General features: G+C 28.9%; 1 non-coding gene across 1 annotated transcript; it reads right to left on the bottom strand.

Moving 5' to 3' along the window:
* Positions 1-20,171: 20,171 nt before the first annotated feature.
* LOC112799340 (small nucleolar RNA R71) lies at positions 20,172-20,279 on the bottom strand. Its single transcript, XR_003200914.1, has one exon. It is a non-coding gene; the product is annotated as a small nucleolar RNA R71 (small nucleolar RNA).
* Between the last annotated feature and the right edge of the window lie 1,483 nt (positions 20,280-21,762).

The following is a 21,762-nucleotide window of genomic DNA, read 5'->3' as shown; positions in this document are numbered from 1 at the left end:
TAATAGTAACAATGCATGTTGCAATTGCTCAGATACATTCTTTTAACTTTGACAAAAACTTCATTCAACTCAAGAGAGGGATAATAAATCTTGAATCTTCCTCAGCAAATCCAAATCAGCCATAACAGTAATACTAAATTGTACCTTCTGATTTGGCAACTAATAAAAAAAACAGAACAAAAAGTTCAAAGTAAAAAAAATAAAATTAACAACCCAACCAAAGAATCAAGAACAACCCAACCAAAGAACAAATCAGAATCAACAATAGAGAGGACGACGGAAGAATAAAAATAAATCAGAATCAAACCAACAATCAGAATAAAAAAGTTCAGAATAAAAACAGATCAGAATCAAAATTAAATAGAGGCTCCATTACAGATTCAAATGCAAGGAAGGATGACGGCGCTGGAAATGGAAAGCTGGCGACGGTGGAACAAAGCTTCGCGACAGAGGCAGGAGGCGAACCCGGCGACTATGCTTCCACTGCTGAGAGTCTGAAACGTTAGCTGAGTGAGGGACTGAGTGAGCTTCGAAGCTCCAACCAGCGACGGCGTCAGGAGTAGTCCGGCGGCTGAACGAAAGGGAGGGACTGAGCTCGCCGACTTTGAGAGGAACGGCTAGCTCGAGGGTGATGGGAAGGATGAGGGAGGGTCTGCTGCTGCGCCGTTGGAGAGAGTGTTGGAGTGAGTTAGGGTTGGTAACGAGTAAGGTTGGGGTTACTGAATGCTAAACGGCGCGTTTTGAGAGTTTTTGGGCAAAGTGAAAAAAACCGGCCGGGTCCCGGTTCGGTTCGACTGACCGGTTACCGGCCAGTTTAGCGGTCCAACAACGGTTTTCATTTTTTTCGGTTTTAGCATATAACCGAATCGTATTTCTCATCGGTTCGCGGTTCAATCGGTTTGACCGGCCGGTTCGAACCGGTTTTTAGAACATTGAAAAAATGTCATATGTTTTTTCTTTATTTTTGTTGCAAGTATTCATTTATTATCTCCTCATAAAATGTAGATATCTACAGGTATCTTTGGATATTTTTTAAAAATTTTTAAAAAATATACAAAAAATATAATATAATAATTATAAAATAATTAATTCAATATACCTCAATATGACTCATAAGATATTTATTATGAAAAATAATATTTTAAAAAAATATATAACAATATCTTTTACCATAATAACATAACATAATTTTTTTGGATGAGATTGAATAATGTAGTAATAGATTTGAGTGACAAAAAAAAAGTGAAAGAGAGAGATTGAGATGAGTATGAAAGAAAGAAAAATTCGAATTGAAGGAGGAATTAGAGTTACTAAATTTAAGAAAGTTAGAGTAAATTTATGTATATATAAATAAATTTATGTATATATAAATGGATTTATGTATAAATAAATTCGCGTGGATTTAACGAGTTTTCTGGGGCAGGTACTTATATTCCCGTCTCCATCTATTTATTCACGTGGATGGGGCTCCACCTATGGAATTTTATCGATCTTCATCTAGCCTAAAATCGCAAGTAATTTTTGAAAATACATGTTTTGACTCTTTTTTATCATTTCTATTGATAGCATTTATTGGTTTGTGATGTTGAGCTATTCTAACTACTTAGTAAAAATTTTAAGATAACCAAAGTCTAAGCAATATTATTCTCTTATAAAATCATATGTATCTTTGTTATAACAATATTAATAAAAAACAAATGTTAAACACTAAATGAGTCACATTTTTTATATATGTTATAATAACTAACAATATTACATATCATAACTGTAAAATCATAATATTTTGAGAAATGATGTATAAACAATTTAAATGTTGATATGTTTGGACAACTTTAAAAAAAAAGTAAAAAGTATTTAAAAATTGTATGTTGATCTATAAGATTTTCTTTTTAAAAACTTATTGATAGTTTATGATTAATAATTTTGGAATTATATATATTATTTATCTTTTATATATATATATTATTTTATTTTATAGAGATTTATAACTTTTTTCGTATTGAAAATATTAGTGGTTATAGAGAGATTTTTACCATTAAATGATTATAGAGAAATTAAAAACAAAATTGGTTCATATTTTTCAATAAAACATTTAGTTTTTGTTTTAAGTTCAAAGTAAATTATATATTCAATTTATATTTGTTTGTTTATCCTAATTATTACATATAATAGATAATATTATTAAGCATATTTTAAAAGAAATTATTCAATTTTATACAATTAAAAAATAATCATAAGATTGAGATTAAGATGAAGTGAAATATAATAAATATATAACAAATAAAAGTAAAATAAATAATTAAAATAAAATAAAAAAAGCAATTAAAAGAAGTAGGAGAAGGTAAAAAAGAGAACGCATATAATCAATAAAAATACATTGTAAAAATATTTAATATAATCAATGAATATAAAAGATAAAAGACACAAATTAAGATATATTCTTATTAAAAAATTTCAAGAAAAATATTATGAAAAAAACTATTAATCAAGTTCTACAAAAATATTATAGAAAAATTGAAATGTTAGTAAATAAAATAATAACACTCTCATTAAAAATTTTTAAATACATAAAAAAATATTATAAAACAAAATAATAGAAAAATTTAGTAAAATAAGATAAACTAAAATAAAAAATAAAAAATAAAAAAAAGTATAACTAAAGCACAAAAAAGAGATAAAGGAGGTACAAAATACATTTTGATTTCATATATATGAATAAAAATAATAAGAGAATAATTATTTAAATTAAATTTATTTATTTCATTTATTTATTCATTATTTATTAAATAATTTAATATTTATTTTGGTTAAATCAAATAATTGATATAATTAATTAGTTATAATTAATATTATTTATTCGAATAGTATAACCGAAACATATTAACATATCAATGGTAAAATTAAAATTAACTTGAATACTTTTAAATATAATTATGGTAATTAACTAAGTATTATATGTTCTTTAATAATTTACATTTAATAATATATTTAGTAATTTGACAATTCTCTTGTATAAAACTTTTAATGAGTAAAAATGTGAAATATGGTGCAGGAAAAAAAACTAAAGTGACATAACTTTTTTAGTAAAAGAAAAAATAATTTTTTTGTTTATTTTTTGGACATATGTCCATTTTTTTCAAGTCATAGATTTTAATTGATAGAAACTAATAAAAATTAAGTCCATAAAAAAATTTAATTAATTTGTGTCTTAAGAGTACATTTTAAAAATATAATAATAGAGACTTTTTAATATTTTTAATGTATTCAATATATTAAAAATTAAAAAAAAAATTTTTATAATAATTTTTATAAAATATTTTCTTTTATGATATACTTAACTCGAATACAAATTAGTAAAATAGCAATCAATAAAAAAATAAAATTTAAGGAAAACATGTTAAAAATTGAAATAAAATAAAAACTTTCAATTATGATAATTAATTATAATCATATATATTTACTTTAAGGTTCATACCTCAAAAAATTCAAAATATTAATATCTTATATTTTTTATTTTTTTAATTTTAGACTATTATAAACATTAGCTGCTCTTCAATAATGACAATTCTTTAAAAAGATAAATATAATTAAATGATCCTAAAATATATAATAATTTTTAAAATAATAAAAAATATACAATTACTTAAAATATAACATTTGTGTATCAAGTGAAATTTAATTGTCAATATAAAAATTATATATAATATTATATCATAATCAAATAAGAGATTAATAAAAAAATTTAATATTTATATAATATATCAAAATTAAGTTTAAATTTTCAAAAATCAAATTTTATTATTTTTATGGAAGAAAATTAAGCAATAAAAAAACTCATAGGAGCGTTATCAATGTTGAAATAATAGAAATAACATCATATTAATTTTTATTTATTGAATAATCTAAAATTATAAAATTAAATTCATCATATATATTAAAATAAAAAATAATATATTCATAAATAAAATAAAATAATTATTAAAAATTGAATATGCAAATAAAAAAATAGATTATAACTTACAAAAACTATTTATAAGATTTGCTACATAAATAATAAAAGTCATATATCTATAAAAATTAAATTATATTAAATTGTGAGATATTTAGATTTAATGATTTAGAAAAAATTAGTTAATATAATAATTAATTAGTTATAATTGATTTAATTTAATGATTTAGAAAAAAAATTGGAAAATACTTTGACAGATATGTCACATAAACTCTATCATAAGTGCAAAAATTTGATTTTAATATGATATAATAGATCATTGATATCCTAATGATACGGATCAATAAAATTTAAAAATATTATTTAGTATATCTAAATTTTATATATATATAATTTACCTATTTATAATGATAATTTAATTTTTAAATTTTTTTTAATATAATCCAAATTCTAATTAAATCAAATATTGATCGATTATTTTTTCAAAAAGAACTATTCGAACTAATTAAAAAATTAATAAACTTGGTTCATCGAATTCATCCTCTTGTACTTTCTCATACATCAAAGAAGAATTAATTAGGATCAATCTCTTTCAAAATTCAAACTCTTCTTCTTCTATGTTTAGCTAGATAGTACAGTATGTGTTATAGCAATAATTTAAAGATCTAATATGATAAAGTATTCAATTCATAAGATATGTTATTTCTTGCTTGCTAAATTTGCATTTAAAAAAAATATTATTCATATACAAAAAACTCTTGACATCCATATAAATATATGGTTGTTATTAATCAATCATTTTAATAAATTATTTTTTAATTAAAAAAAAAAATTGTGTATTAACAATATTTATTATAAAAATTGTACATGTTACTGAGATTGCTTTTTTTTTTCTTTTTTGATTTTTTTTCATTAATGTCATATTTGTAAATTCTTTCAATTATTTTAAAATTTTTAGTTTTAATAAATTTTTTTATCAAGTTTTTTTTTAATTTGAATATTTTATTATTTTCATAATATAAGCATAAAAAGAAAATTTAAATCATTTTTGGTATTATAATTAATCAATCAACTTTTATAATTAAATCATTTTTTGTACACCAAAGAAATCTATTAGGATTACTTTAAATAAAACGTAGAGAATTATTATTTGATCAAAAGACAATTAAATTAAATTTTGATCATATTTAATGTAATTATTGGATAAAAAAAAAACTACCTTGCAATAAATATTTAATCCAAATCTAGCAACTATACAATGTGATAAATGTTATAATAGCACATATTGATACTCTCAAAATTATAAATAACTAGTGTATGTTCGTGTGCTATGCACAAAATAATATATAAAATTATATAAAATTTTTTTATTAAAATTTAAATGAAAATTATATATAATAATAATTATTATAAATATTTTATAATTATATATAATATAATAATAATTATATTAAAATTTTTACTTAGGACGATTTTATTTGTTGGTTTCGTATTTATTCTTAAAGTCAAAACAATATGATCAACATTGTTACTTGTTAAAACTTCACATTTTATGAAATAATTTTTAAATTTTCAAATTCATAAACTTATATTATTACAAAAGTTATTAGATCGATTAATATTTCTTGATAACATGGTGTACCAAAACACTATCGTTGAGTATTAGTTAGCGTGAAGAGAAACCAATAATAATTTTTGTTATTCAATATATAATTTTTATTCTATTGAAAAATAAATTAATATTTCTTAAATTTATAAATACATTTTTTTCTAATTTTTACACTATTTTATTTGACAATATTTACCATTAAAAAATAACAAATGACCATACTATCCCACAATATATATATGTGTGTGTGTGTGATGTGCAAAATAATTTCTTGTCTTGAAATTAGTTCTAGTTAGTGAGATAAAATTTAAAATACTTTTTATTTTCTTACTCAAATTTAAATTTAAATTTAGAATTGATTAATGACTCATTTTTTTAATTACAATAAAAAATAAATTGATTAGATGTAAAATATTTAGCATTTAATAATTTCAATCATTTAAATTTTAATTACCAAAAATTGGATTAAAAATTAATTATAAACTTAATAATCGATAATATATATTATATTAGTACGTAAAAATAATCATTACAGATTTTAGTAGCATAGATAGTATCCAAGTAATTCGATTTAGTAGTATAGATAGTATCCAAGTAATTCGAATCTTATAGATTCGATTTACTACAAAAACACATCATTCGAATCTTATGAATTTGATTTAGTTTCCAATATAAAAGTAACATATAATATCATTTCGTAATCAAATAAGTGTTTAATCAAAGATTTTAATATTTATATATATAATAATATGATAAAATAAATAAAAGTTTGAGTTTAACCATAATATAAATTGTAATTGATTTGATTTAATAATTTAAAAAAATTGAATAACCCTTTTTAGTAATATGCCAATCTAAATAATATAGATTGAAGATAAAAAAATATAGCTAAATTATATAATATAACATAATATTTCTAAAAATTTGTTTTATAGCAAATCTAATATCAAGATATTTATCATCATCTGTGGTATAATCTAATTTTACAATTATTTAAACGTTATTTTTATGAAAAATCACATTATTTATTTTGAAAAAAAATATTTACTCATTATTATAATTTAAATAGAATATAAAATAGATATTAAACCAATTATTTCTTTTAATAATTACTCAGTCACAAATATCTATTAAAAGACTTGAGATTTAAGAGCATACAAAGTAAATATAATACTTACAACTTTTACACTACTACTACGATAAGATGATTATTATAAGTCTTTTTAACATAAATTAAATAGAATAACATATAATAATAAAGAAACAATCAAATCCAAAAAAATTATAGAACACCTGTCATACACTACGACGGTTAGTATTGAGAAAGGTTTAACCATTTATTTTTTTATTGAATAAATTATCATTTGTACCCATAAAAGATACAAATGCTGACAAATATGCCCATATAAGAATAAAACGACAATTATAACTACAGAATGGCTTCCGTGTGCCAAGAGTACCCAAACATTGGTTACACAATTAGTCGATTAGGGTATTTTTGGCACACGGAAGCTATCTTCCGTGGGTACAATTGTCGTTATATTCTTATATGGATAAATTTGTCAGTGTTTGTATCTTTCATGGATACAAATGGTAATTTATTATTTTTTATTAGCTATCTTTTATCTACTCTACACTTCACTGAACCTATAGTTCAACCTTTCAAATTCTCATATATTCTTGCCAAACACAATATTATTATGTTTTTTTTTATAGAAAGAATCGTTAGTAAAAAGATGAGGTTCTCTTATAATATTTATGACTTTTTATGATAATAAAATAAAAATGAAAAGCATAAAATAGTATTGTGTATATTTAAGTTAATTTTAATCTTTTTTAATAATCAGATTTATCATAATATAACTAATAAACAATGACAATTAATACGGATTGGATATGTTTTGAGTATGTTATACATTTTATGATTTTGTACGGAACAATATTAATTTTAATTTATATATTTATTATTGGGTATTAAAAATAAAAAGTATTTGTATTGTTAGCATTTTTCAAACCTTCCTCAGGTCTGATCGTGATTAGGCCTAAAAGATCACCTACCTCATTGGACATAAATGTAATCCAATCAATTTTTATCTGATAGTGCTATACATTCGCATAATCATAGGAGAATCACATTCGCATAATCATAAGAGAATTAACTTTAGCGAGATAACAATATAGTATTTAGTTACCACATTAGTATTTTTATATATAGAATTATTAATCAATTATGTATGGCTTCTGATGAAAATAATATATTCAACATAGATATTTTTTGTTAGGTAAAAGATAACAGATTGACAAAGAAAATTAATTACACTAGGTATATTCATTTTAAAAATATTTTTTTATATAATACTATAAAAAATATCATGATTACCCTGAATTACTACATGTTCAACTTTCATCGACAGCGGTAGAATACCTAAATTGAAAAATTTTCAGACTATAATATTTGTCAAACAAACAATTAATCAAACACTCATCTATACCTTCTCATTTTGAGTATATTTATACATAAAAAAAGAGTTGAAATAGCAAAAGTGATAAAAATGATGATTTTTATAATTTTATATGGCTATCTATATATAGAAGACCAGAAAACTATGATTATCTAACAAAATTAATTTTATTTATTGCATTCAATTTGAATAAGTAAAAAATCATCTTATTTCATTTTAGTTCTTAATTCACATGATTTAAATTTAGCTCAATATATATGATTTGATTTGATTTAATTATCAGTGAAAAATATATTGAGAACCTATTTTATGCATAGATTTGTTATTTTAATAATTCATTAATACAGATAATTAGTATAATTAATTTGATTTAATAAATTAAAAAAATAAATTAAAAATAATAACAAAATATTAAAAGAAATAAATTAAAAAATACTACCAAATCAATTTGATATAAATTATAATAAATTATGTGATTTTTAAATATCTAATCAAATCAATTAGTTAATATAGTTGATTTATCATAATAAATTGTATTTAATGAGTTAAAAGAAACAAATCGCTAAACACTCTCATAAGCACGTCCATCATTAAGTGCAGAAACCTGATTTTTATATAATAGAATAGATAATAAATAGAATATATGAGAATATGATATGAGATATATTTTAATTATGAAATTGGTATTATATAATAGATTTTTTCTAAATTCTTATTGCTTGTTCGTTACTAATTTTTACGTAATTACTTAATAATTTCCGCCTACGAAACTATCAACTATCTAATATTATGATTTAATTAATAAGAATGATGACATCAATATTTTTTCATAAGTCTTGTTATTATTTATAATTAGAAAACAGCCATAAATAAATTTATTTTCTTAACGAGTGTTAAATTTGTTGTCAAATTTTATATTACTTTTAAAATTTTAGCATAATTGAGTCTAATTTTTACATTTTGAAATGAATTTACTCAAAAAAATTAATATATAAATCACATTATTATTATAAATTATTTTTTTAACATAATTAGTAGTGCTTGTTTGGACCATAAAATTTAGCTTCTAATGATATTAAAGTCAACCTATTTTATTATCTTGTACCTTCAAAGAATTTACACGACTAACATAAAAATATAACAATTAAAAAAAAAAGTTCATTACAATAAGTATATTCATTTTAACAAATATTCTTCTATATAATATTATAAAAAATATATTGGCCACTTTGAATTGCTACAGGTCAACTTCCATCCACATTAGTAGAATGCCTAAATTGAGATATATTCATCAAACAAACAATCAATAAAACACTCATCCGTACTTTCTCATTTTAGGTACATTTATACATAAAAGAAATTATACATAAAGAAAAAAAGAAGAAGAAAAGAAGAGTTGAAATATCAAGAGTAATAAAAATTATGATTCTTATAATTTTGTGTGGCCATAACTACAAGAAAAAAAATAATATTTGTAACAAAAAAATTGTTACAAAAAATCGAAATTTTAAAACAAAAGGACTTTCTAACAAAAAAAGGGGTCGTTGCAGTATGTCTCGTTACAAAAAGTTTTTGTAACAAAAAATGGAACTATTACAATTCAAAGTGATATTTTGTAACAAATTTTTCTGATACAAAAAACCAGAAATCGTTACAAAAGTGGTAACAAATTTTGATTTTCAAGGTATTTTTGGTGACAATCTATTTTTTCCTATCATAAAATTTTGGTACAAAATATAACTTGATTTTGTAACGCTTTTTTTCTTTAGTTACAAAAGTAAAATAATTATTTTATAAAATTTTTTAATTCAAATTGTATGCATAATTTAGTAAATTAGTTTTTAAATTAACTAATCTAATAACTATTTTAATAAGCAAATCTACATTTATATAATATGCAAAAACATACATAATTCAAACATGCCTCATTTAGCTAAAATTATTTTAAAACAAAATAACCTTAGTGAGTACATTGATTAGTTCTACAAGTTATATGTCTTGCATAAGTTCAACCAAAAGTTAAAAGTTTTAACATAGATTAGTGTCTCTATGAATCAAAATATTCTTGAGCCCTCAAGATAGCATGTAGTCACCATTTCAGCACTCTTGTAAATAAGAAAAACCAAAACAAAAAATTAGAAACAAGATATAACACTAATTATAATTTTTTTCATTAAGTTTTATCCAAAATGTTTAGAAAAATTTTGGCAAAACCTCCCCTAAAACTTGGATATTTCCACCGTCTACGGTTCCAACAAAAACAACCAATTCACACTTATTTCTCAGCCAATACACAACCAAATTTATCAAACTAAATAATAAGACATTTGTCATTTCTCAACCATGACACAAGTAAAATGTCATAAATAGATCCATATACAAATTAAACTATACTAATAATATAGGAATCATCTAGGAAAATGTATTAAAACCATAAGCAATTTTAGGAGTACCTTTAGGGTCTAGTTTCTTTCATTGTCAAAGCGCGCTATGAAAGAGTTCACAACGGCTTGTTGAGCTTCTAACTGAGCTTTTATTTGAGCTAATTCTTCCTCTTGCCGTGTTCATTGCTCTTCAAGTTTTTCTTTGAGCACATCTATTTCCTTTGTTAGTTCCTCACGGTCTTGCATTACCTCTTGAAGTTGTGTTTGAATCCTTAACTTAGATTTTGAAGCCTTTATGCTATAACTCTGCTCTGCTCTAGGGAAACGGAAAATGGCTGTAGGTAACTTAGTTTCCTTACAGAAACTCTGGGTTGCTCTAAGCAACTAATATATATACAAATATCTCATTATTATATTAGCTCTGGTTTCTTTTTTCTCTGTATCTCTTTTCTCTGCTTTGATTACTCTTTTTTATGTATCTATATTACTCTTTTCTCTTTATCTCTTTACTCTTTTGTAATCGTAAATATGCAAGCGGGACAAAACCCACGTCCTTGCCAGCAACTTTATAAACCAAATATATTTTCTTAAAAGAATCAGTCAAGTTATTATCGTTAAACAAGTCTCAAGTATTCATTTTGATTAAGTCCTTATACTTTTATAAAAATTTGGACATGATCTCTTCTGAAAATAAGACTTAACCACGCTTACGGGTCTCAACTAAATAATTTACCAAACTCTTTTCAACCTTTCCAGTATCAAATCAATTCAGAATCAAACAAATTCCAACATTGAATCAGCCATATAACGCTAATGTTAATCTTTAATTTTATGAACTCATAACTGTTACTAAGACATTCTCAACACCTTATCTTCTTTTCTATTTTTAATATAGCAAATAAACTTGGAATTGTGCAAAATTTATGTCCAAGCGTTCATCTTGAAATAAGCTTTCTAACAAATCAAAGATCATAATTTTTTGATTTCTCTAGCCTTAGAAATAGAGGAAAAACTGTGACTGCTCTGCAGTGTGTAAAACCAAAAAATAGCAACAACATGTGATATTCAAAATTCAGTATAAAATCCAAGTTAAATCCAATGACCTTAAAAATTAATATGGTTTAACTTTACTCATCCATGTTTCTTTCTCAATTGGTTTTGGGTTAATACCATTTTAATGAAGAAGTTACATAACCTGAAAGTTAAGTAAAAATGAGTCAGAATCTATTTTAGAAGCCAACAAGTTTAGTACCTTTCAATTTGAATAATTTTTATTACAAAACTCCAATTAAGCTAAATTTTGGTTTGAAAACTTCTAGCTCATCCAGAAGTAAGTGTGTCTTAGTTACAACCCAATTGCTATTCAATTCTAAGAGTTACAAGCATTGGAAGTTGATGCATAGCTTGCTGAAATCTGTTTCTTTCCAGCTTTGACCACCAATATTCAAAAATTTACAACTCCCAATCCTTAACTCCTAAAATTCGGAAGTTTTATATAAATAAATCAAGTTAATCAAATTTTATAACAAAATTGGTTTCACTCCAAAACTCAGCTCGTAGAAGTCGCAGCAAGACAAACAAGTTGCTGCCCTGTTTGACCTTTTCTGCTGTAGGACAGATTTAACAACCTAACTTTAAAGGTTAACCCAGACTTGGTCTCATGCAATTTCGATCATTACATAATTAGTTATAACTTTTCAAAGTTTCTAACTCCATTTGAAAGTAATGCAGAAAATCGGATTTTACTATTCAACTTTGAAAAATCATAACTAACTCTCTAGTTAATACAAAATCTTCAAAATTGAATATTAATAACTATACTTATTGTAGTTCGCTTAGCTTTTAGTCTCATATTATTCCAATCTCTATTAAGTTGCTGGTGCACTTTCAAAGTTACCGTTTTATTTTAAAACTCTGATTTTCAACATAAAGTTTAGCATTTCAAGTTTAATTTTCAATATTTCTCAAAATCAATTTCAAAACAATCACAACCAATTCTACCACCATCCCAACATATTTAATAACCAGCCCAACAGTAATCAACCAATATAATCCATTAAGATTCAACATGTAATCACTCATCAACAATTCATAATTCACACGCAATCAATCAATTTCACAAAAACCACAAGCTCAATCACATTTCCAGCCACAATTTAATATCCACATAACCAATCAATTACTCATAAAAATTAAACCTATTTGGAGTCATTCAATAAACTTTATAGGCATTCTAAAATTAAAGTCATTTAAGTTAAACCCCCTACCTCGATGTCGCTTTAATAATGAACTTGAAAACAGCTGTAGGATTTCCGATGACTCTTCACTCTCCTAGCAGTAGCAGTGGTAGTGACATTAAAACTAGAATAGCAACCCTAATAGCCCTCTCCGATAGCAACAATAATAATTCAAAATTTCGGTAACTGACAAAGAATAGAATGGAGACAAGGTAGCAGAAATAAGATGACCATAAAGTAAAAGTGAAAGTAGAACAAGTTAAAGGAGTGAAGGACCTAAACTGAAATAGAGTCTGCAACAACACCTCCATCACTGGCCCCAACGGCAGTAGCGTATAGCTCCAGTAGCAACCACCATGGCATCGTCGCTTCAACAGTGATTTCCGATGGCAACAATGGCATGCAGATCGACGGAAACCTCCGTCTCCAACAACGGCAGCAGCGATATGAGCCCCTATCTTTCCCGTCACGTCTCTCTTCTCTGCGAACTCCTATCTCTCTCTTCGGGCTCGTCGGCGGTGCAGAGGTGGCGGCAACGAACCCTAGCAGTAGCGGCAGTGGATCGATCGCGATGGAGGCAGCATCGCGGATATCATCTCTTTTTCTCTCTTGAATGCGGGCTCTCTTTCTCTCGCCCGATAACGACGGTGACGGTGGCAAGGATACCCACCGACACCATCTCCCTCTTCTCATCTTCTCTCTACGTCCCGTTCTCCCTCAATCTCTCATCTTCTATTTCTCTAGTTCTCTCAAGAACTCCCTTTCCTGTCTTCTCCTTTTTTTCCCTTTCTTTTTAAAAGTATGCGTGTGTGCGTTGGGTTTTAATTTAGGAATTTATGGTATAAATTTAGGAATTTAGTGAAATTAAGATTTTATTTGGTAATTCTAGAATTAGGGTCAAATATATACGAATAATATAACAATTTTACAAAATATTCATGATAAAATAATAATTTAGGATTTAAATATGATACTATAAAAATTAATTTTGAAACACATATAATTTTATTTACCAATTTATTTATAATAGGAATTACTTAAATTAAAGTATACAAATCTTTCTTATTATTTTTTTTCAATTACTAAAATTATGCAAAATATTCAATTATAATAAAATTACTTAAAAATATTAATTGATTCAAAATGAATTTATCAACGAATCTCTTTAATTATTTCTAATAAAATAATTTCTAAAATTATAAAGTTTAAACTTAATAAGATAAAATCACAATTTATTCATATTTAGATTTTCAAAAATGCGGGATGTTACATATGCTACCATGAGCTCAAATAATTATTTTTAATTTAAATTAAAAAATGAGCATACTAATCACATTTTATAAAATATGATTAAAACCTGAAATATCAATTATTTTTAAATTTAATTATATGACCTTTCATTATTTTTCTATCACAACTTTAATTTCAATTTATATAAAATAACTAATTAAAATAGAAATTGTGCATAACAATTAATTATCTTAAACTTAAAGTATTTATAAAAATTAATCTAATAATTTCTAACAAATTAATCTCTAAGAGCTCGATTGACGTGGCGAAAATTGGCAGATTAGGAAATTAATGTAAGAGAAACGTTGCAAGTACTAACCAACAAAAATCCGCTCATCAATTTAGAAGGGTTGTCACAAAATTAGAATAAAAATACTGGGAGTATGAGTCCCAGGTCGTCTCCTAACGAGTTGGAGAAAGATGTGCTATTTTATCAATCATAGGTTTTCCAAAATGTTTTTGAGTTGGTAAACAGGAAATTAAATCAGAGAATTTATGTAATTCAAATAAAAACCTTGACCGGGAGAAGATTAATCGGAAGTTCTATCCTTATTGGATTTCTCTCAATATTAATTGATAATTGAAGGTTGTTCTACTTAGTTATCCTTTACTGAGTAAAGGAAAGTCAAGTAAGTTGGAAGTCTACTTCTATTCACAAGTTTTAATCCTCTCCCTTGGAAAGGATTAGTGTTAGTGACTAGAGAGCCAGCCAACAATAAACCCAATTACAATTTAGCTCTTGAGCATTCCAACTCAAGGTTCTCCTTTTAATCAACTCCCAATCAAGTTAGAGGACTACTCCAATATCATGAATGTAAACTTCACAAAATTAAAAAGGGAAATAAAGAAAGACATGATAAACAATAATAAAAAAGATCAATTAAAATTAAAAATGGTTCTTGTATTAATAAATTATAAAAATAATCCAATTGTAACTTTAGACAAATTAAGGATATGAAAGAGTAAGCGAAAAGTAAGAAAACAAACTAGAATGATGAAGTCTTGGCGGAGGTAATAACTCTTCTCAATATCCCAATCCAAAAAGTAATAAAACAAAATTCTAAGAACTATGAATGTGTAGAGAGAAAACCTAGAGGAGGAGTAAAATCAGATCTGAAACCAAAAAAACTAAAATTATGCCGGAGTGAGAATCGTCCTTAGTCTCTACATGTTTTCTGGCTCTAATATGCATTTCTGGGCCGAAAACTGGGTTAAAACGTGGCTCAAAATCCACGCCAGCGATTTCTGTAAATTCTGCAGATCGCGCACGTCATGCGACCGCGTCGTCCATGCGTTCGCGTCATCTAGCGTTTTTCCTTTCCACGCGTGCGCGTCGTCCACGAATTCGCGTCACTCGTGCAGATTCCAATCCACGCGCTCGCGTTAGGCACGCATTTGCGCCGCTATGATTTTCTCCAATTCGCGCGGATACGTGAGCCATGCGTCCGCGTCGCTTCTCGCTGGTCATCTCATCAATTTCTTGTGTTCCTTCCATTTTTGCATGCTTCCTCTCCATTCTCTAAGTCATTCCTGCCCTATGAAGCCTGAAACACTTAACACACAGATCACGACATCGAATGGTATAAAGGAGAGTAAAAATATACAATTAAAAGATCTTTAGGAAGCAAGTTTTCAATCATAGAACAATTTTGGGAAGGAATTGTAAATACATACAAATCATATGAATAAGTGGATGCAGACTTGATAAAACCACACAATTAAACACAATATAAATCATAAAATAATGGTTTATCAACCTCTCCACACTTAAATATTAGCATGTCCTCATGCTTAGTTGAAGGAGATAAAGTAAATGAGTAAGGACATGTAAAACTCATACAATGCAATGCAATATATATATATATATATATATATATATATATATATATATATATATATATATATATATATATATATATGAATGCAACTATATGATTCTTGTCCACTTGGTCAAAAGTAAGTAAGCTCTTCAAGACAATCATAAATCAAATTCCACCAATTCAATTTATACAGTAAGAATAGATAAAAATGCAAGAAGATAGCTTATGAAAGCATGGAACATAGAATTTAAGCATTGAACCCTCACTGATGATGTATGTGCACTCTAGTCTCTCGAGTGTATAGAGTAATCACTATACTCTTCTCTAATCATGATTTCTAAATTTTGTTCTACACCTAACCAATCAACAACATTTAATGTACCAATGCAAACATCATGAGGTCTTTTCTAGGTTGTAATGGGGATAAGGTAACGGTAAGGGTATATATGGCCAAGTGAGCTTATAAATTGAATCTTTAATTAACCTAAGCTTTCACCTATCATATATATATATATATATATATATATATATATATATATATATATATATATATATATATATTCTATATAACTTCAAATTTCATACCTAGCTACCCAAAATTTCACTTTCACATTCCATACTCATTGATGAGCGGATAATTTGTACGCTTTTTGGCATTGTTTTTAGTATGTTTTTAGTATGATCTAGTTAGTTTTTAGTATATTTTTATTAGTTTTTAGTTAAAATTCACTTTTCTGGACTTTACTATGAGTTTGTGTGTTTTTCTGTGATTTCAGGTATTTTCTGGCTGAAATTGAGGGACCTGAGCAAACATCTGATTCAGAGACTAAAAAGGACTGCAGATGCTGTTGGATTCTGACCTCCCTGCACTCGAAGTGGATTTTCTGGAGCTACAGAAGCCCAATTGGCACGCTCTCAACGGCGTTGGAAAGTAGACATCCTGGGCTTTCCAGCAATATATGATAGTCCATACTTTGCCCAAGATTTGATGGCCCAAACCGGCGTTCAAAGTCACCCTCAGAATTCCCAGCGTTAAACGCCGGAACTGGCACCAAAGTGGGAGTTAAACGCCCAAACTGGCATAAAAGCTGGCGTTTAACTCCAAGAAGAGTCTCTACACGAAAATGCTTCATTGCTCAGCCCAAGTACACACCAAGTGGGCCCGGAAGTGGATTTTTATGTCATTTACTCATATCTGTACACCCTAGGCTACTAGTTTTCTATATATAGGACCTTTTACTATTGTATTTTCATCTTGGTTCTTCTGGTTCCCTCTCTGGGACCGAAGCCAATGATCACTCTTGTTCTTATGTATTTTCAACGGTGGAGTTTCTACACACCATAGATTAAGGTGTGGAGCTCTGCTGTACCTCGAGTATTAATGCAATTACTATTGTTCTTCTATTCAATTCCGCTTGTTCTTGTTCTAAGATATCACTTGTTCTTCAACTTGATGAATGTGATGATCCGTGACACTCATCATCATTCTCACCTATGAACGTGTGACTGACAACCACCTCCGTTCTACTTTCGATTGGGTGAATATCTCTTGGATTCCTGATACACGATGCATGGTTGATCGCCTGACAACCGAGTGCTCGCCTGACAAACGAGCCAGCCATTCCGTGAGATCAGAGTCTTCGTGGTATAGGCTAGAACTGATGGCGGCATTCGAGAGAATCCGGAAGGTCTAACCTTGTCTGTGGTATTCTGAGTAGGATTCAATGATTGAATGACTGTGACGTGCTTCAAACTCCTGAGGGCGGGGCGTTAGTGACAGACACAAAAGAATCACTGGATTCTATTCCGGCCTGATCGAGAACCGACAGATGGATAGCCGTGCCGTGACAGGGTGCGTTGAACATTTCCACTGAGAGGATGGGAGGTAGCCACTGACAACGGTGAAACCCTTGCTTAAGCTTGCCATGGAAAGGAGTAAGAAGGATTGGATGAAGACAGTAGGAAAGCAGAGAGACGGAAGGGAAGGCATCTTCATACGCTTATCTGAAATTCCTACCAATGAATTACATAAGTATCTCTATCTTTATCTTTATGTTTTATTCGCATATCACCATACCCATTTGAGTTTGCCTGACTAAGATTTACAAGGTGACCATAGCTTGCTTCATACCAACAATCTCTGTGGGATCGACCCTTACTCGCGTAAGGTTTATTACTTGGACGACCCAGTACACTTGCTGGTTAGTTGTGCGAAGTTGTAGTGATCACAATTTCGTCCACCAAGTTTTTGGCGCCGTTGCTGGGGATTGTTGAGTTTGGACAACTGACGGTTCATCTTGTTGCTTAGATTAGGTATTTTTTTTCGGAATTCTTGAAGATGAATTCTAGAGTTTCATGATGATTTGTTGAAGTCTGGCTGGCTGTGAAGCCATGTCTAATTTCATTGGACCGAGGTTTCAACTTATCATCACAAGAGCTTGTTGATTTTTATCAATCTTGCTGTTGGAGCAGTGATCTGCTAAGGCTTGGCTGGCCATTGGCCATGTCTAGTGTTTTGGACCGAAGCTTTCTTTGAAAGCTTGGCTGGCTGTGAAGCCATGTCTAATTCCTGGACCGGAGTCTTAGACTAAACATTGCATGATTCCTGGAGTTCTCATTAAGAATTTTGATACCTTTATCTTCTTTTTCCACTTAATTTTCGAAAATCACAAAAAATTTTACAAAGTCATAAAATCCAAAAATATTTCTTGTTTGAGTCTAGTGTCTCATGTTAAGTTTGGTGTCAATTGCATGCATTCATTCATGTGTCTTAGTGATCTTCAAGATGTTCTTGATGATTTCTTACTCTAATCTTTAAATTCTCTTGACTTGAGTGTTTTGTGTGTCTCATATGCATTCTCATTAGTGTCAGTAGTATACAAACTACTAAGTTTGGTGTCTTGCATGCATTGTTATTTGATTCTTGTTGCATTTTGATTTTTCCTTATTATTAAAAATCCAAAAATATTTTTAATTTGTGTCTTCTCAAGTCAATAATACAGAGAATTAAAGATTCAGAACATACAGCAGAGGAATTGCACAGAAAAAACTGGGCGTTCAAAACGCCCAGTGAAGAAGGACAGACTGGCGTTTAAACGCCAGCCAGGGTACCTGGTTGGGCGTTTAACGCCCAAAAGGGTATAGTTTTGGGTGTTAAACGCCAGAATGTGCACCATTCTGGGCGTTTAACGCCAGGATGGCACAAGAGGGAAGATTTTGTTTTTAATGCAGATTTTTTTTTCAGTTTTCAAACTTTTTCAAAATCAAATCTTTTTCAAATCATATCTTTTCAATCATATGTTTTCAAAATCAATTTCTTTCTATTTTTAAAAATACTTTCTATCAATTAATGATTTGATTCAACATTTCAAGTATGTTGCCTTTTCTGTTGAGAAAGGTTTAATGTTTGAATCATATCTTTTCTTGTTAGCCAAGTTTTTAATTTTCAAAATCAAATCTTTTTAAAATGTCTTTCAAATCATATCTTCTCAATCACATCTTTTTAAACTAATCATATCTTCTTAACCACATCTTTTTCAAAATAGTTTTCAATCAAATCTTTTTGATTTCTAATTTCAAAATCTTTTTCAAAAATCACTTGATTTCTCTTCCACTTTCATTTTCGAAAATCAATTAGTGTTTTTCAAAAATGTTTTCAAAATCTTTTACTTAATTTTCGAAAATTACTTCCCTTCTTCTCACATCCTTCTATTTATGGACTAACACTATTCCTTAATGCAAAATTCGAACTCCATCTTCTTTGATAAGTTCGAATTTTCTACTTCTGTCTTCTACTTTTCTTTTCCTCTGACACCTAAAGGAATCTCTATACTGTGACATAGAGAATTCCACATTTTCTTGTTCCCTTCTCTTTCTTATGAGCAGGAGCAAGGACAAAAGCATTCTTGTTGAGGCTGATCCTGAACCTGAAAGGACCTTGAAGAGAAAGCTAAGAGAAGCCAAAGCACAACTCTCTGTAGAGGACCTAACAGAAATCTTCAAAGAAGAAGAACCTATGGCAGCCGAAAACAACAACAATGCCAACAATGCAAGGAAGGTGCTGGGTGACTTTACTGCACCTACTCCCGACTTTTATGGGAGAAGCATTTCTATCCCTGCCATTGGAGCAAACAACTTTGAGCTTAAGCCTCAATTAGTTTCTCTAATGCAACAGAATTGCAAGTTCCATGGACTTCCATTAGAAGATCCTCATCAGTTTTTAGCTGAATTCTTGCAAATCTGTGACACTGTCAAGACTAATGGGGTTGATCCTGAGGTCTACAGACTTATGCTATTCCCTTTTGCTGTAAGAGACAGAGCTAGGACATGGTTGGACTCACAACCTAAAGAAAGCCTGGACTCTTGGGAAAAGCTAGTCAATGCCTTCTTGGCAAAGTTCTTTCCACCTCAAAAATTGAGTAAGCTTAGAGTGGAAGTCCAAACCTTCAGACAGAAGGAAGGAGAATCCCTCTATGAAGCTTGGGAAAGATACAAACAATTAATCAGAAAGTGTCCTTCTGATATGCTTTCTGAATGGAGCATCATAGGTATTTTCTATGATGGTCTGTCTGAACTGTCCAAGATGTCTTTGGATAGCTCTGCTGGAGGATCTCTTCATCTGAAGAAGACGCCTACAGAAGCTCAAGAACTAATTGAAATGGTTGCAAATAACCAATTTATGTACACTTCTGAAAGGAATCCTGTGAACAATGGGACTAGTCAGAAGAAAGGAGTTCTTGAGATTGACACTCTGAATGCCATATTGGCTCAGAACAAAATATTGACTCAACAAGTCAATATGATCTCTCAAAGTCTGTCTGGAATGCAAAATGCACCAAACAGTACTAAGGAAGCTTCATCTGAGGAAGAAGCTTATGATCCTGAGAACCCTTCAATGGAAGAGGTGAATTACATGGGAGAACCCTATGAAAACACCTATAATCCTTCATGGAGAAATCATCCAAATCTCTCATGGAAGGATCAACAGAGACCTCAACAAGGTTTCAACAACAATAATGGTGGAAGAAACAGGTTTAGCAATAGCAAGCCTTTTCCATCATCTTCTCAGCAACAGACAGAGAGTTCTAAGCAAAATACCTCTGACTTAGCAACCATGGTCTCTGATCTAATCAAAACCACTCAAAGTTTCATGACTGAAACAAGGTCCTCCATTAGAAATTTGGAGGCACAAGTGGGTCAGCTGAGAAAGAAAATTACTGAACTCCCTCCTAGTACTCTCCCAAGCAATACAGAAGAAAATCCAAAAGGAGAATGCAAGGCCATCAACATGGCCGAATTTTGGGAGGGAGGAGAGGCAGTGAACGCCACTGAGGAAGACCTCAATGGATGTCCACTGGCCTCCAATAAGTTCCCCAATGAGGAACCATGGGAATCTGAGGCTCAAAATGAGACCATAAAGATTCCATTGGACTTCCTTCTGCCATTCATGAGCTCTGATGAGTATTCTTCCTCTGAAGAGGATGAGTATGTCACTGAAGAGCAAGTTGCTAAATACCTTGGAGCAATCATGAAGCTAAATGACAAGCTATTTGGAAATGAGACTTGGGAGGATGAACCCCCTTTGCTCACCAAAGAACTGGATGACTTGTCTAGGCAGAAACTGCCTCAAAAGAGACAAGATCCTGGGAAGTTTTCAATACCTTGTACCATAGGCACCATGACCTTCAAGAAGGCCTTGTGTGACATAAGGTCAAGTGTAAACCTCATGCCTCTCTCTGTAATGGAGAAGCTAGGGATCTTTGAGGTACAAGCTGCAAAAATCTCACTAGAGATGGCAGACAACTCAAGAAAACAGGCTTATGGACTTGTAGAGGATGTTCTGGTAAAAGTTGAAGACCATTACATCCCTACTGATTTCATAGTCCTAGAGACTGGGAAGTGCATGGATGAATCCATCATCCTTGGCAGACCCTTCCTAGCCACAGCAAGGGCTGTGATTGATGTTGATAGAAGAGAGTTGATCATTCAAGTGAATGAAGAATCCCTTGTGT

Source organism: Arachis hypogaea, chromosome 4, assembly GCF_003086295.3.
Source record: "Arachis hypogaea cultivar Tifrunner chromosome 4, arahy.Tifrunner.gnm2.J5K5, whole genome shotgun sequence".
NCBI lineage: Eukaryota > Viridiplantae > Streptophyta > Magnoliopsida > Fabales > Fabaceae > Arachis > Arachis hypogaea.
The sequence above is the reverse complement of the archived record's forward strand: the minus strand, read 5'-3'. Positions and strand labels throughout refer to the sequence as shown.